Here is a 14,708-nt window from a genome sequence, read left to right as displayed (position 1 = left end):
AGGTTGTTCCTCGTTCCTGCGGCAGCACACATCGCTGCGTGTGACGCCGCAGGAACGAGGAAGCTCCCCTTACCTGCCTCCCGGCCGCTATGAGGAAGGAAGGAGGTGGGCGGGATGTTACGTCCCGCTCAGCTCCGCCCCTCCGCTGCTATTGGGCGGCGCTTCAGTGAAGTCGCTGTGACGCCGCACGGACCGCCCCCTTGGAAAGGAGGCGGTTCGCCTGTCACAGCGACGTCGCCGGACAGGTATGTATGTGTGACGGCTGTTGTGCGACACGGGCAGCGATTTGCCCGTGTCGCGCAACAGATGGGGGCGGGTACCCACACTAGCGATATCGGGACCGATATCGCAGTGTGTAAAGTAGCCTTGAGGCTAAGACCGCACTTTGCGTTGCCCTACATGCAGTTTAGAACACACGTTTTTGCCTTAATTGATTGAGCCAAAGTTGCCTTTTCCAAAAATTTAGCACTAAAAACGCATGCGTATTTACAGCGTTTTAGATGCGTTTTTAGCGCTTTTTACATGCTTTTTCATCTGCGTTTTGTCACATGCGTTTTGAACATCAAGACACTGCTAAAAAAAGATTAAATAGTCAAAAAGAATGAAAAAAGAGGAAAAAAAGGAAAATATATATAATTTTGGAATTAATAAAGAAAATAGTAATATTTCATAAAATTATAGCGGTTTTATAATATTTAATGCTAAAATAGCAATAAAATCATAATTTTCTTTAATTTAATTGTCGGACTATGTGTGTGTGTAAAGGGACATATTATGCCATTATTTTAATGTCAGAAAAGCATGCGTTTTTTAAGTTAAGTTCAAAACGCATGTTTTCTGCACCTAAAACGCAGGTAAAACACAGGAACTTTGAAGTTTCTTGGTTTTTGTCATTTCTCATTGAATTCAATGTTAGCAAAACACACCCAAAATGGCAAAAACCTGCTGCTTCTTTGAACGCATGGTTTTTGCAACAAAATATGCAAATTAAACGCAGCGTTTTAAAATGCAAAGTGCGGTCTAGACATCAACCTTTTCCATAGACTATTATGGAAAAGTAAAATGCATGCCTTTTGGCATGAAAACGCTGCAGCTCAAAGCGCTGCAGAAATGCAGGTAAAAACGCAAAGTGCTGTCTTAGCCTTACAGGGTTAGTAATGGGGGGCTTGATGACAGCTGTGATTTTTTTAACAAATGTTATTTCTACTAAAGACTACTAAAATAGACATATCAGTAGAGCCTATGGAGAATGTCAGGCCATGCCATTGCGCACACACAACAGATTAGTTGCAGTTTTCACAATACATGCAAATAGAATTCCACAGAAGAACATGGTGAGGTATGAAGAGAGACATTTTTTGCCTAATTATTATTATGATACTATGATTATGGGTAGGAAGTTTGACTGTTGATATAAAAAGTTTCCCCTGCATCATTTACTAATAGGAAAGTCAGATTTATTTTGTTATGGCACCAGTATTGGAACAAATGAGAACATGAAATATTAGTTATGACTATTCATTGTCCTGACTGTCTCTGGAAAGACACAGCACAATGCTTTGCATTTATAATCTGAGCTTTTCCACCTCACTTTTCTCTTTACTGTTCATGTGCAGATAATTGATCCGGTTTTTCCTTTCTCTCATATTGTTTCCTTCCTGGCTTTGCGCCCAAGCACTTCTGAGTAAGCTCTTCAGGCTTGGCTTTGGTTATGTGGCATTTTCCTTTGGGATAGTTCATCTTCATGTTTATGAAAGTGTTTTGAGTAAACTCAATTATCTACCCAAACTCATAGGCGGAATACAATTTATAGCACCTTGTCAAGAACTCTACAGCCTATAAATATTTATTAAAGCTTTCAAAAGTGTAATATCAAGCTTTTAAAGGGGTTGGTGGGGGTCTTACGTTTGGCAACTCTACTGACTGGTGGAAGGGACAGCAGCACACTGAATTTGGAATAAATTTGTACATCGTTTAGTGGCTACAAATTATACTGTCTCTTTCTCTTATTCAAAACCAATGTTAAGCTCCCAGAAAACCATTCTAAAATTCTAAAGATATTCATCCAACGCTACAAAGGTGCTGACAGCAGTTTTTCAGAAATACCAGAAGTATAAGATATATGGAAAACCATGACAGAAGATGGGAATTGATAAAGAAGGGGCTGGAACTGAACAAGTTAGCAAAGACCCACATGACAGGGATCGGCCCATGAGGGAATGAGTGGGGATTGGTAGTCTGGGTCAGGACAAAAGGTAAGGGGGAGGGACGTGGAAAAGTGAGTATATAAGGAAAATTAAGGGAAAAAAGGTCATTTTGGGAAACACACAGCCATGAGTGATCCCCGCCCTCATATCAGTTCCTTACCTTGTGATGGCAAACATGGAGGCTCTCTTAAGTCAACTGAGGGTTTCTGCGGGCGTGAGAGGTGAAGTTGGGCTGGAGAAGCAGGTATTCGACTTGCTGGGAGAAGTAATGCCCCACATGAGTTCTGAGGGGTCTGGTAGGCGGCCGTGGAGGAGGAATCCGGCCAGCCAGCATGGAGCTGTGAGAGGACAGCTCCGATCACATGACTTGACTCTAAAATGACTGAAATATCCCGGAGACAGGTGGCTGGAGGCAAAAGAGGTCTGGGGAGCAAGAGGTGGCACATGTACAAAGAGCACACTGGCCCAAGCGATAAGGGGGCCCACTTCCACCTCTAAAGCAGGTGACATTGTGCATTTTGATGAGTTATTGGATTGAAAAGGGCCCATATACTGTACTTGCACAGGGGCCCTCTTCTATCTGTGTCCAGTGATTTGGTGAGTTTTTTACCTCAATATGTTTAATCAAAACCAGGAGTGGGTAAAAAATGTAGAAGTGGTGCAAGTGTTTATATTATACTTTGACTCTCCCACTCCTGGTTTTGGCTTACAATATTGAGGTATACAGCACACCAATTACTCAATGTGTGCATGTGGCCTTAGAATAGAGACGATTTCAGCTTATAAGTTTCAATAAATCAGTTTACTATCAGTGAGAATAAGAAATTCAAAGCTAGTGATTCCCAACAATCTCCATGGTTTTGCCATTTTATACTATTCATGAATATAGGCATTTCGTACTTAAAAAGTTAAGCAAATCTTTCGAATTTTAATATTTGCATATTCGCTCACCTCAAATGCCAATAGATGGATAAATGTGGGTATATGTGTTGTCTGTTGTTATGTAACAATGTCCCCTGTCCTGTCCCCATTCTGTAATAATGTCTTCTATTCTGGCCCTATCCTGTAATATTGTCCCCCATCCTGTAATAATATCACCCACCCTGGCCCCTTCCTTTAATTATATCCCTCACCTTAAACACTTCCTATAATAATGTCCTACATCCTCGGCCCTTCCTGTATTAATGGCACGTGTCCTGGGCCCCTTATTGTAATAATGCCCCTTCCCGTAATGATGTCCCACAATCTGGCCACCATCATGCAATAATGTCCCCATCTTAGCCCCATCCTGTTTTAATGTCCCCTGTCCTAGGCCCTTATTCTGTAACAAACTATTACGCTTGCCGGGCGAGCAGGGATATAGTGGACCCACTGGGCCACAACACACAGAATACCTAGAGGGGCTTGACTACAGAACCGAACCTGGTTTTCACCAGAGCTCCTGATGGTGGAGGTGTTGCACTGCAGGACTGGTATGGGAGCCACTCGTGAAGACTGGTGTTGCGTCGACTGCCCCGGGGGTATGGGAGTGACAGTCTCTGGTATAGGATTGTGGCAGCAGCTGAAAGTGAGGTTCCATATGCGATTAGTGGATGGGCGGATGGATGGATGGCAGTTGCTGGTGTAGTGGTTTTGTCCGGGATGGATGGATGGACGGATGGCTGGATAGCAATAGCTGGTGTAGCGGTTCTGTCCAGGATGGATAAATGGACAGATGGCTCACAGCAGCAGCAGATAGTGTAAACAGCAGCGGAACTCTGCAATACAGACAGGTATGAGCAATATGACTGGCAACAGAGAACAGCAGCAGAAGCAGCAGCACAGTGCTTTAGGACCTGACAACTAGCAATGACTAAACTCATTGCCCAGGCACCAAGCATAGGATTAGGGAGCCTAAAATACCTACAGCCTCTCAGGTAACCTGGGAATCACTTCCGGGTAACAGGGTACTGGCTCTTTAAGAAAGGAGGCATGGCTGCGGGCGCGCCCTAAAGACAGAAGCTGGAGCTCTGCATGGTGTAGAGATACTCCGGGAGGCAGCAGCATGAGACAGAGATAAACCCCTGCAGCAGAATGCCCGAACAGGTGAGAACGCCGGTGTCCACGCCGGGTGAGGGGAGCAGGAGCTTGCGAGGATGCAGGCCTGGGCGTTACACAAAGTTTGTACCCATTCCTTTAATAATGTTCCCGGTTTTTGGCTTTTCCTGTAAAAATGTCTCTTGTCTTGTAATAATGTCCCCCATCCTTGCCCCTTCTTGTATTAATGTCCCCTATCCTGTCCCCTTCTTGAAATAATGTCCCTCCTCCTGGCCAACAATAATGTTACCTGTCCTGGACCCCTGTCTTTAATAAAATCCCTCCTACTGGCGCTATTTTCCAACACATTTTTAAAAAAAAAAAATATTCTTCTTACCTATCCATGCTCCCTTGGTAAGCAGCATCCTCTTCCTGCTACAAAGCCTGTGCAGGGGGCAGGTGGTGCATTACAGTGACGTCATGTGTCACCCGCGATGGCTACACTGACGTCATCCCCTGATTGGCCAGCGGTTTGTAAAGTTATTGCAGCCCACAGAGCCGGAGGCTCTCCGTGTCGCAATACTGTAATAAATTTCAACTTGATGTGAGTCTGAAGAGACATATTCAGCAGAAAACTATACTGGTGTCAGTGAGCTCTGATCCCACAGGCCTAGTTGTGGTCGCACCCTCTACAATCGCATCTGTCATGATGTCCCTGCTGAAATGACGGTACTTGCTGCTGATTGTGCTCATGGCATAGTAAGATCCCACTCCAGGTTTTGCAACTGAGCCCTATTCAGTATGGCCTATTGTTTTAGTCACACTTCCAATAAATATGGTGAAGACTGTAGGGTAAAGAAAAATCACACACTTCCATAGAAATTAATAGAGAAAGCCACCCATGGGTGGCCATCTCTACATTTCTGACAGAACTCTTCTCTCAAAATAGATGCAGATCCCAACAGTGGGACGTGGCACACATCTATTTGACATTTATATCATATCCTTTTGATATAACATACATACCCTAGATGCACACACACATTTAAACAATATTTTCAATAAGGCTCATTGAAATAGTGTTAAAAAAAAAAAAAAAGACAACATCGAGCAAAATATCAGCAATACAGTGATAGATGGTTGCTAAAACTCACCTTTCGTAGGTGACGCGGAGGACAAATTATTAAATGTGCTCTCCGAAAGGGAAAGTCTATCACAAACTGTTGGAGCATATACATTGCCGACAAGTACATTATACTTGAGTAATTGTAAGTTGTTCTGACAATCAGAAATACATGTAGGAAGATGTCTTGTTATTTTCTGTCCTTCTTGAAAGATAAATGGCTTCTCATTGTAAGAAATGTTTCATTTTCCACATTGTAAAGCAGTTCATCATTAATATCATCATTGGAAAAACAAGCTATTTCTCGTTACCTTTTCCTGTGTCCATGACAATGACAGCATTCCTATCTCCTATATGGTTCATGCCTGAACATATGCATGAATTCAGTTCGCCACGGGCATATGACATCGGCTGGTTACAAGACGGTGATTATTGTCTTTAATATCTGTTGAGAGCAGAACATTCTATTTGTGGAAAATCATGGCCCGCACTTTAAGGCACTAGAAAAAGAATTTTTCTCAACTAATTTCTCAAGCAATTTCTTGAGAGTGAAAGACTAGCGTACCCGCGTTAAAATAATGCACCAAAAACGCACGCGTTTTTACCGCGTTTTGTGCGTTTTTATTTACAGGTTGGTCCCTGCGTTTTTTTAATGCTTTAACAGCAATAAATAATATAGATTGATAGATGATGGATAGAAAAATTCATAGATAGAAAGATAGATAATAGAGGGATAGAGATTACAGCTTTATTTTTTAGGTTTGTGTCCCCCTCCCCCAATATTTCTCAAACAGCAGTTGTGCCGCCCCCACGACAGTCGACAAGCTGCTCTGATCCAAATCTGCAGTGGCTCGAGGGGTCTCTGGACCCAAGGCGGGGTCGTGCGTCCTCTCGAAAATAAAAGGGGGGTAGAAAGGGTGGATTGGATAATGTTCGTGACGCCACCCACGGTTCGTGGTAAAAATTGGGATACCACCGCTGCTGCGTTTAGGGGAGAGGGGAGCGCCCGCAAGCAATGGAGTGGCAGCTATTGATGTTAACCCCTCCGTGGGCAGGGGAAGGTGTCCCGGGGCTCGGTGCTGGCAGGCTGGCGACCCGTTGGGAGCAAAGGGGCACAATGTACTCACACAGTCCAGAGATGCTGACACTGACACCAAAGTGAAACAAAGTCATGAATGCCCTGCAGCCTTAGTCCAAACACGTTGGGTCCGTGCCCTTTTGGCGTTGCTGGTTGGTCTGAAGCCTTGTCCCTTGGCACCGTGTTTACACTTGCTGGATCCCTTTCGCCTAGAACTACTCGGGTCCCGCTCACCTGCATGGCTAGCAGAGTGATCTTGCTCTCAGGGTTCACGCTTGGGATTTTCTGGATGGTTTTGGGAAGTCCTATCCCTATCATTGTGCTAGTACCGCGATATTGGAGCGGGTGGAGAGTGATTCATGAAGATTCCGTTCCCCTCGGGTAAATTACTGGGCTGCATGAGGCTACTTCCCAGGGTTCCGCGTACCCCGTCGTGCCTTGGCCCCTGCCCGGTTGTAGCACAAGGCAGCCGGTCTGCCCTCCATGGCAGTACCGCGCCCCCTGTCACTACTCCCTGCGACCGGGGTTCCAGCTCCTTTCAGGCCAGGCCAAAGTCTGGCACCTGGGACTGTTACAGGAGCCCAGCTCCGCAGCGTGACTCTTCCTGTCACTGCTCACTGGCACTTCTCTACAACTACTCCTCTCTTACTCCTGACACTTCTGGCCCTCCTTCTACCATTCCTCCATCTGGGCGGCCCTATTTCCCTCAGGCTGCCCAATGGGTGTTTGGTGGGTGTGGTGCAGAGTGTTCCTCAGGATTTGTGTATACCTGTTCTTAGCAAAACCAAAGGGACAGGACCCGTAACCAAGGAGGAGTGGGTACCATGCAGAAGGGCAGATTCCACGGCACCCTTGTGATGACCTGATAACCAAGGGGGAATGTTAAAAGAAAAATGTTTTGGTACCGTGTTAGCCAGTTGAAAAATGATTGATTGCTCTCAGTGAGAGAAACAAAATTATAATGTTGTAGTTGTGATACCTTTTAATGGCTAACTAAAATAAAATATGATGTTACAAAATTTGAGGAGTCTGTTCCAGAGACTCACCAGACCTTTGATCCTACATGGATATTGGGACAATAAAACTCTCACACCACTAATCAAAGCTAATTAAGGATTCACTTTCTAAGCTCAGTGTTTGTTTATTTAAATGTCCTTTCACTATGCATCCCTCTGCCCTGTTTTGTGTATATATTTGTGTTTCTTCAGATATTTTGTCATACCATGCCTGAGGAAGAGATCTGAGATGTCTCGAAAGCTTGCTTTATAACATCATATTTTATTTTAGTTAGCCATTAAAAGGTATAACAACTACAAAATTTTAATTGTTTCTCTCCCTGAGAGCAATCAACCAAGGGGGAATGTGACGCCCTGGCCTAAGCGTAGCTCGTCCGCGAGCTACAGGACGCCAAGTATTTATTAAACTGGTAAAAAGATAGGTTAACATTAATAACATTTACTCAACAGGTTCATCCCACATTAGGGAGGTACTTATACTTTAATGTTACCAACTTAGAGTTCATCTGTCAGCAGGGGGACGCCACCGGTTGTGATGGCAGCGGGGACCCAACCTACCAGGTTCAGTCCCTTCCTGCGACAGTCCAGTCCTAACATCCCGGATCCCAATAACCCCCACCCAAATAACCTGTTTCCCCTGGAAACCTAAATGGGTCCTTGGTCGGGTTAAGGTCCTGGGATGTGCCAGATGACACTTTGGCACTGGAGGTGCAATTATGTACAAGACACAAGGTTGTGTTGGTCACGCCAGTCCTGTGACCGTGGTCCATTTTTTTACTTAACTAGTTAATAGTGATGAGCGAGTGTGCTTGTTACTACTCGGTACTCGCACGAGTATCACTGTACTCGGGCTACTCGGCGGGGACCGAGTAATCTCGCGATACTCGTGCTGTACTCGTGGTCTTCATCCCTGCATGTTGGCGCTCTTTTGAGAGCCAGCCCTCATGCAGGGATTGGCTGGCAGACCACTGCAATGCCACAGCCCTGTTAGTTGTGGAATTGCAGTGATTGGCCGGCCGGCACAGCGTGACCGAGCCTTTATACCGGCGGGCGCGCTGTGCTCTGCTCACAGCCATCCAGACAGTCAGTGCAGGGAGAGGGTCGCTGCTTCAGGGAAAGGTTTGCAGCCCTTTATAGCTATTTCCGTAGCAGGGCTGCAAACAGTGTGACCAGAAGTCCTTCTCAGGACTATTCTAGTTGTATACAGGCAGGCAGGGTATAGCCAGGTCGGAGTACAGTAGCAGAGTCCTTCTCAGGACTATTGTTGCTATATACAGGCAGGGTATAGCCAGGTCGGAATACAGGCTAGTGACCAGAAGAGTCCTTGTCAGGACTATTGTAGCAGTATACAGACAGGCAGGCAGGCAGGCAGGGTATATAGCCATTCCTAGTGGTGACCGTATACCAGCCTTCATCATATCTGGGGCTGGTGTACACAGTCTAAAAAAGTCCAGATAGTGTCAGACTTCTCAGTAATTTTTTCTCCTAAAAACCTGTTAGGTTCTTAGTGCGTCCGTGCTTGCATTTAAAAACCGCACATGTGTGCCTGTCGGTGGCAGCGTACAGGTGCACTTGTGTGCGTTTTTCACAAACTATTATTATATAACGCACAAGTCTAGTGTATAATACACGTCAGTCAGCAGTGGCTGATAGTGTCAGACTTCTCAGTAATTTTTTCTCCTAAAAACCTGTTAGGTTCTTAGTGCGTCCGTGCTTGCATTTAAAAACCGCACGTGTGTGCCTGTCGGTGGCAGCGTACAGGTGCACTTGTGTGCGTTTTTCACAAACTATTATTATATAACGCACAAATCTAGTGTATAATACACGTCAGTCAGCAGTGGCTGATAGTGTCAGACTTCTCAGTAATTTTGTCTCCTAAAAACCTGTTAGGTTCTTAGTGCGTCCTTGCTTGCATTTAAAAACCGCACATGTGTGCCTGTCGGTGGCAGCGTACTTGTGTGCGTTTTTCACAAACTATTATTATATAACGCACAAGTCTAGTGAATACACGTCAGCACAGCATTGCAAAATGCGCAAGGGCGTTGGCAAGGAACAAGGAAGTGGACGTGATGGTGGTGCAGGCAGAGGCCGAGGTCGTGGGCAAGCTCTAATTTCGCCACAACAAAGGGCCACATCTAGTCGCTCGCACATCCTGTCCCAAATTCTTGGGGACCGCAGCAGTACACCGCTCTTGAACCAAGACCAGTGTCAACAGGTTGTTAGTTGGATAGCGGATAATGCTTCCAGTCAGATTGGCACCACCACAAACACTCTGTCTTCCACACGGTCAAGTGTCAGTAGCCGTGATACTGCACCGCACATTTCAGAACCTGATCCTCCTTCCTACCACAAGGCTGAGTACACGTCCTCGGACATTAATGATCCCACACTTGGACACTCGGAAGAGCTGTTCACGTTTCAATTCGCACATTCTGGCCTCTCGCCAGCTCATGTTGAAGTGGGTCATGAGGAGATCGTATGTACAGATGCCCAAATATTTGAGCAGCCACGTTCTCACGAAGTTGGCAACGTGTCTCAACAAGGGGTGGACGATGATGAGACACAATTGTCAGGAAGTCAGGAGGAGGAGCAGGGTGCGGAAGAGGAAGACGACGTGGTGGATGATCCAGTAACTGACCCAACCTGGCAGGAGGATATGCAGAGCGAGGACAGCAGTGCACAGGGGGAGGGAGGCGTAGCATCCCAACAGGCAGTAAGAAGCAGGGTGGTGGCTCCAGGCAGAAGTCAGGCAACCGTTCCCCGGAACAACAACACGACACAAGGTGCCTGTACAAATGTTAGGTCTTCCCGAGTCTGGCAGTTTTTTAAGTTGGCTCCAGATGATTCTAAAAAGGCCATTTGCAACACCTGCCATGCCAGCATCAGCAGGGGTACCAAAACTAGCAGCCTGACCACCACCAGCATGATCAGGCATATGTCAGCCAAGCACCCGACTTTGTGGGAAGTACAACAGAGTCGAGGAGCAGTGCTTGCTGATGTCACTGCTACGTCTTCGCTGGTTGTGCATGCGAGCCAATCTCCTGTCCATGCTGCCTGCGAACAAGCCTCCTCCGGTCCTGCACCTGCAGTTGCCTACGCAGAAATAACACCATCATCAAGCACGTCCTTGTCCCAGCGCAGCGTTCAGTTATCCATTCAGCAAACCTTTGAACGCAGGCGCAAATACACTGCCAACGCCCCACATGCCACACTTCTAAATGCTAACATTTCGCGACTGCTTGCGCTGGAAATGTTGCCTTTTAGGCTGGTGGAGACAGAAGCATTCCGCGACCTGATGGCGGCAGCTGTCCCACGTTACTCGGTCCCCAGCCACCACTATTTCTCCCGGTGTGTCGTCCCCGCGTTGCATAACCACGTGTCACAAAACATCACACGTGCCCTGAACAACGCTGTTTCACCCAAAGTCCACCTAACCACAGACACGTGGACAAGTGCTTGTGGGCAAGGCCGCTACATCTCGTTGACGGCACACTGGGTTAATATTGTGGAAGCTGGGACCCAGTCTGAGCGAGGGACGGAACACGTCCTTCCCACACCAAGGTTTGCAGGCCCTACCTCAGTCAGGGTTTCACCCACACTCTACAGCTCCGGAATGTCATGCTCTTCAGCCTCCTCCTCCTGCGCATCCTCATCCACTTTACCCTCCACACCAGTCCCAAGCTGGAAGCACTGCAGCACTGCCTCGGCGAAGCGGCAACAGGCTGTGCTGAAGCTAATCTGCATAGGTGACAAACCCCACAATGCAGAAGAGGTGTGGACAGCTCTGAAACAGCAGGCAGATCACTGGCTCACACCTCTGAACCTAAAGCCAGGAAAGGTCGTGTGTGACAATGGCCGAAACCTGGTGGCGGCTTTGAGGCGAGGCCAGCTGACACATGTTCCATGCGTGGCCCATGTGCTCAACCTCGTGGTTCAGCGGTTTCTAAAGTCATACCCAGAGCTGTCTGATCTGCTGGTAAAAGTTCGCCGCCTGTCTGCACATTTTCGAAAGTCACCTACTGCTTCAGCCGGCCTTGCCGGCTTTCAGCGCCGTTTGCATCTTCCGGCTCACAGACTGGTGTGTGATGTCCCCACGCGTTGGAATTCAACTCTGCACATGTTGGTCAGGATATGTGAGCAGAAGAGGGCAGTTGTTGAGTACCTGCATCACCTAAGCCGTCGGGAAATGGGTCAAACTCCACACATAACACCTGAGGAGTGGAGATGGATGTCCGACCTATGTACCATCCTCCAAAACTTTGAGGACTCCACCAAGATGGTGAGTGGTGATGACGCCATTATTAGCGTCACCATACCGCTACTCTGCCTTCTAAAACAGTCTCTGCTCAAAAACAAACATGATGCATTGCAGGCGGAGCGCGATGAGTTGCAGCAAGAAACAGTAGTGGGTGTGGGTGATAACTAGAGATGAGCGAACCGGTCGCGGTTCGGCTCGAGGTTGGTTCGCCGAACGGGCCTCCCGTTCGAGTTCGGTTCGTCGAACGTTCGACGAACCGAACTCGAACTGCATAGGAAACAATGGCAGGCAATCACAAACACAGAAAAACACCTAGAAAACACCCTCAAAGGTGTCCTAAAGGTGACAAACAACTCAAACACATTGGAAAGTGACAAGGACATATACTCATGCGAAAACAAAACAGCTGGACAAGGAAAAAGAGGAGGACACACAGATATAGGCATGGCACGCCATTCTAAAATCATGTAAAACACCGCAAGGTGACTCCAAGCATAGTCTCCCTTTTTTTCCAAAAATTGGGCCCCACACCCACCCACCCATTCAGTGGCAGCAGTTGTGCCCCAGTTGTACACTTCACAGCTAGATTTGCATCAAGCACATTCCAAAATACGCCATTCTTATCCGTCCCCAGGATGACACCGGGGTAGGTAGCAAAGTCTTTCCTGATCCCAGCTCTGTTCATCTTGGCTTCTTTTAAAAACACAGCAAGCAAGGGTTACTCCAAGCGGAGTCTCCCTTTTTTCCAAAAATTGGGCCACACAGACACCCACCCCATCAGTGGCAGCACTTGGGCCCTAGTTGCAAACAGGATGTTTTGATTTGCATCAAGCACATTCAAAAATACGCCATTCTTATCCGTCCCCAGGATGACACCGGGGTAGGTAGATAAAGTCTTTCCTGATCCCAGCTCTGTTCATCTTGGCTTCTTTTAAAAACACAGCAAGCAAGGGTTACTCCAAGCGGAGTCTCCCTTTTTTTCCAAAAATTGGGCCCCACACACCCACCCATTCAGTGGCAGCAGTTGTGCCCCAGTTGTACACTTCACAGCTAGATTTGCATCAAGCACATTCCAAAATACGCCATTCTTATCCGTCCCCAGGATGACACCGGGGTAGGTAGCAAAGTCTTTCCTGATCCCAGCTCTGTTCATCTTGGCTTCTTTTAAAAACACAGCAAGCAAGGGTTACTCCAAGCGGAGTCTCCCTTTTTTCCAAAAATTGGGCCACACAGACACCCACCCCATCAGTGGCAGCACTTGGGCCCTAGTTGCAAACAGGATGTTTTGATTTGCATCAAGCACATTCAAAAATACGCCATTCTTATCCGTCCCCAGGATGACACCGGGGTAGGTAGATAAAGTCTTTCCTGATCCCAGCTCTGTTCATCTTGGCTTCTTTTAAAAACACAGCAAGCAAGGGTTACTCCAAGCGGAGTCTCCCTTTTTTTCCAAAAATTGGGCCCCACACACCCACCCATTCAGTGGCAGCAGTTGTGCCCCAGTTGTACACTTCACAGCTAGATTTGCATCAAGCACATTCCAAAATACGCCATTCTTATCCGTCCCCAGGATGACACCGGGGTAGGTAGCAAAGTCTTTCCTGATCCCAGCTCTGTTCATCTTGGCTTCTTTTAAAAACACAGCAAGCAAGGGTTACTCCAAGCGGAGTCTCCCTTTTTTCCAAAAATTGGGCCACACAGACACCCACCCCATCAGTGGCAGCACTTGGGCCCTAGTTGCAAACAGGATGTTTTGATTTGCATCAAGCACATTCAAAAATACGCCATTCTTATCCGTCCCCAGGATGACACCGGGGTAGGTAGATAAAGTCTTTCCTGATCCCAGCTCTGTTCATCTTGGCTTCTTTTAAAAACACAGCAAGCAAGGGTTACTCCAAGCGGAGTCTCCCTTTTTTTCCAAAAATTGGGCCCCACACACCCACCCATTCAGTGGCAGCAGTTGTGCCCCAGTTGTACACTTCACAGCTAGATTTGCATCAAGCACATTCCAAAATACGCCATTCTTATCCGTCCCCAGGATGACACCGGGGTAGGTAGATAAAGTCTTTGCTGACCCATGACTTGTTCATCTTGGCTTCTTTTAAAAACAATGTAAGCAAGGGTTACTCCAAGCGGAGTCTCCCTTTTTTCCAAAAATTGGGCCCCACACACACCCACCCCTTCAGTGGCAGCAGTTGTGCCCCAGTTGTACACTTCACAGCTACATTTGCATCAAGCACATTCAAAAATACGCCATTCTTATCCGTCCCCAGGATGACACCGGGGTAGGTAGATAAAGTCTTTGCTGACCCATGACTTGTTCATCTTGGCTTCTTTTAAAAACACAGCAAGCAAGGGTTACTCCAAGCGGAGTCTCCCTTTTTTTCCAAAAATTGTGCCCCACACACACCCACCCATTCAGTGGCAGCACTTGTGCCCTAGTTGTACACTTCACAGCTACATTTGCATCAAGCACATTCAAAAATACGCCATTCTTATCCGTCCCCAGGATGACACCGGGGTAGGTAGCAAAGTCTTTCCTGATCCCAGCTCTGTTCATCTTGGCTTCTTTTAAAAACATAGCAAGCAAGGGTTACTCCAAGCGGACTCTCCCTTTTTTCCAAAAATTGGGCCACACAGACACCCACCCCATCAGTGGCAGCACTTGGGCCCTAGTTGCAAACAGGATGTTTTGATTTGCATCAAGCACATTCCAAAATACGCCATTCTTATCCGTCCCCAGGATGACACCGGGGTAGGTAGCAAAGTCTTTCCTGATCCCAGCTCTGTTCATCTTGGCTTCTTTTAAAAACACAGCAAGCAAGGGTTACTCCAAGCGGAGTCTCCCTTTTTTCCAAAAATTGGGCCACACAGACACCCACCCCATCAGTGGCAGCACTTGGGCCCTAGTTGCAAACAGGATGTTTTGATTTGCATCAAGCACATTCAAAATCAACAAGCATTTACTCTCCCCAGGATGACACAGGGGTAGTAAATTCCTTCTGGATCC

This window comes from Anomaloglossus baeobatrachus, chromosome 1 (genome assembly GCF_048569485.1).
Source record: "Anomaloglossus baeobatrachus isolate aAnoBae1 chromosome 1, aAnoBae1.hap1, whole genome shotgun sequence".
Classification (NCBI taxonomy): Eukaryota; Metazoa; Chordata; class Amphibia; order Anura; family Aromobatidae; genus Anomaloglossus; species Anomaloglossus baeobatrachus.
The sequence above is the reverse complement of the archived record's forward strand: the minus strand, read 5'-3'. Positions refer to the sequence as shown.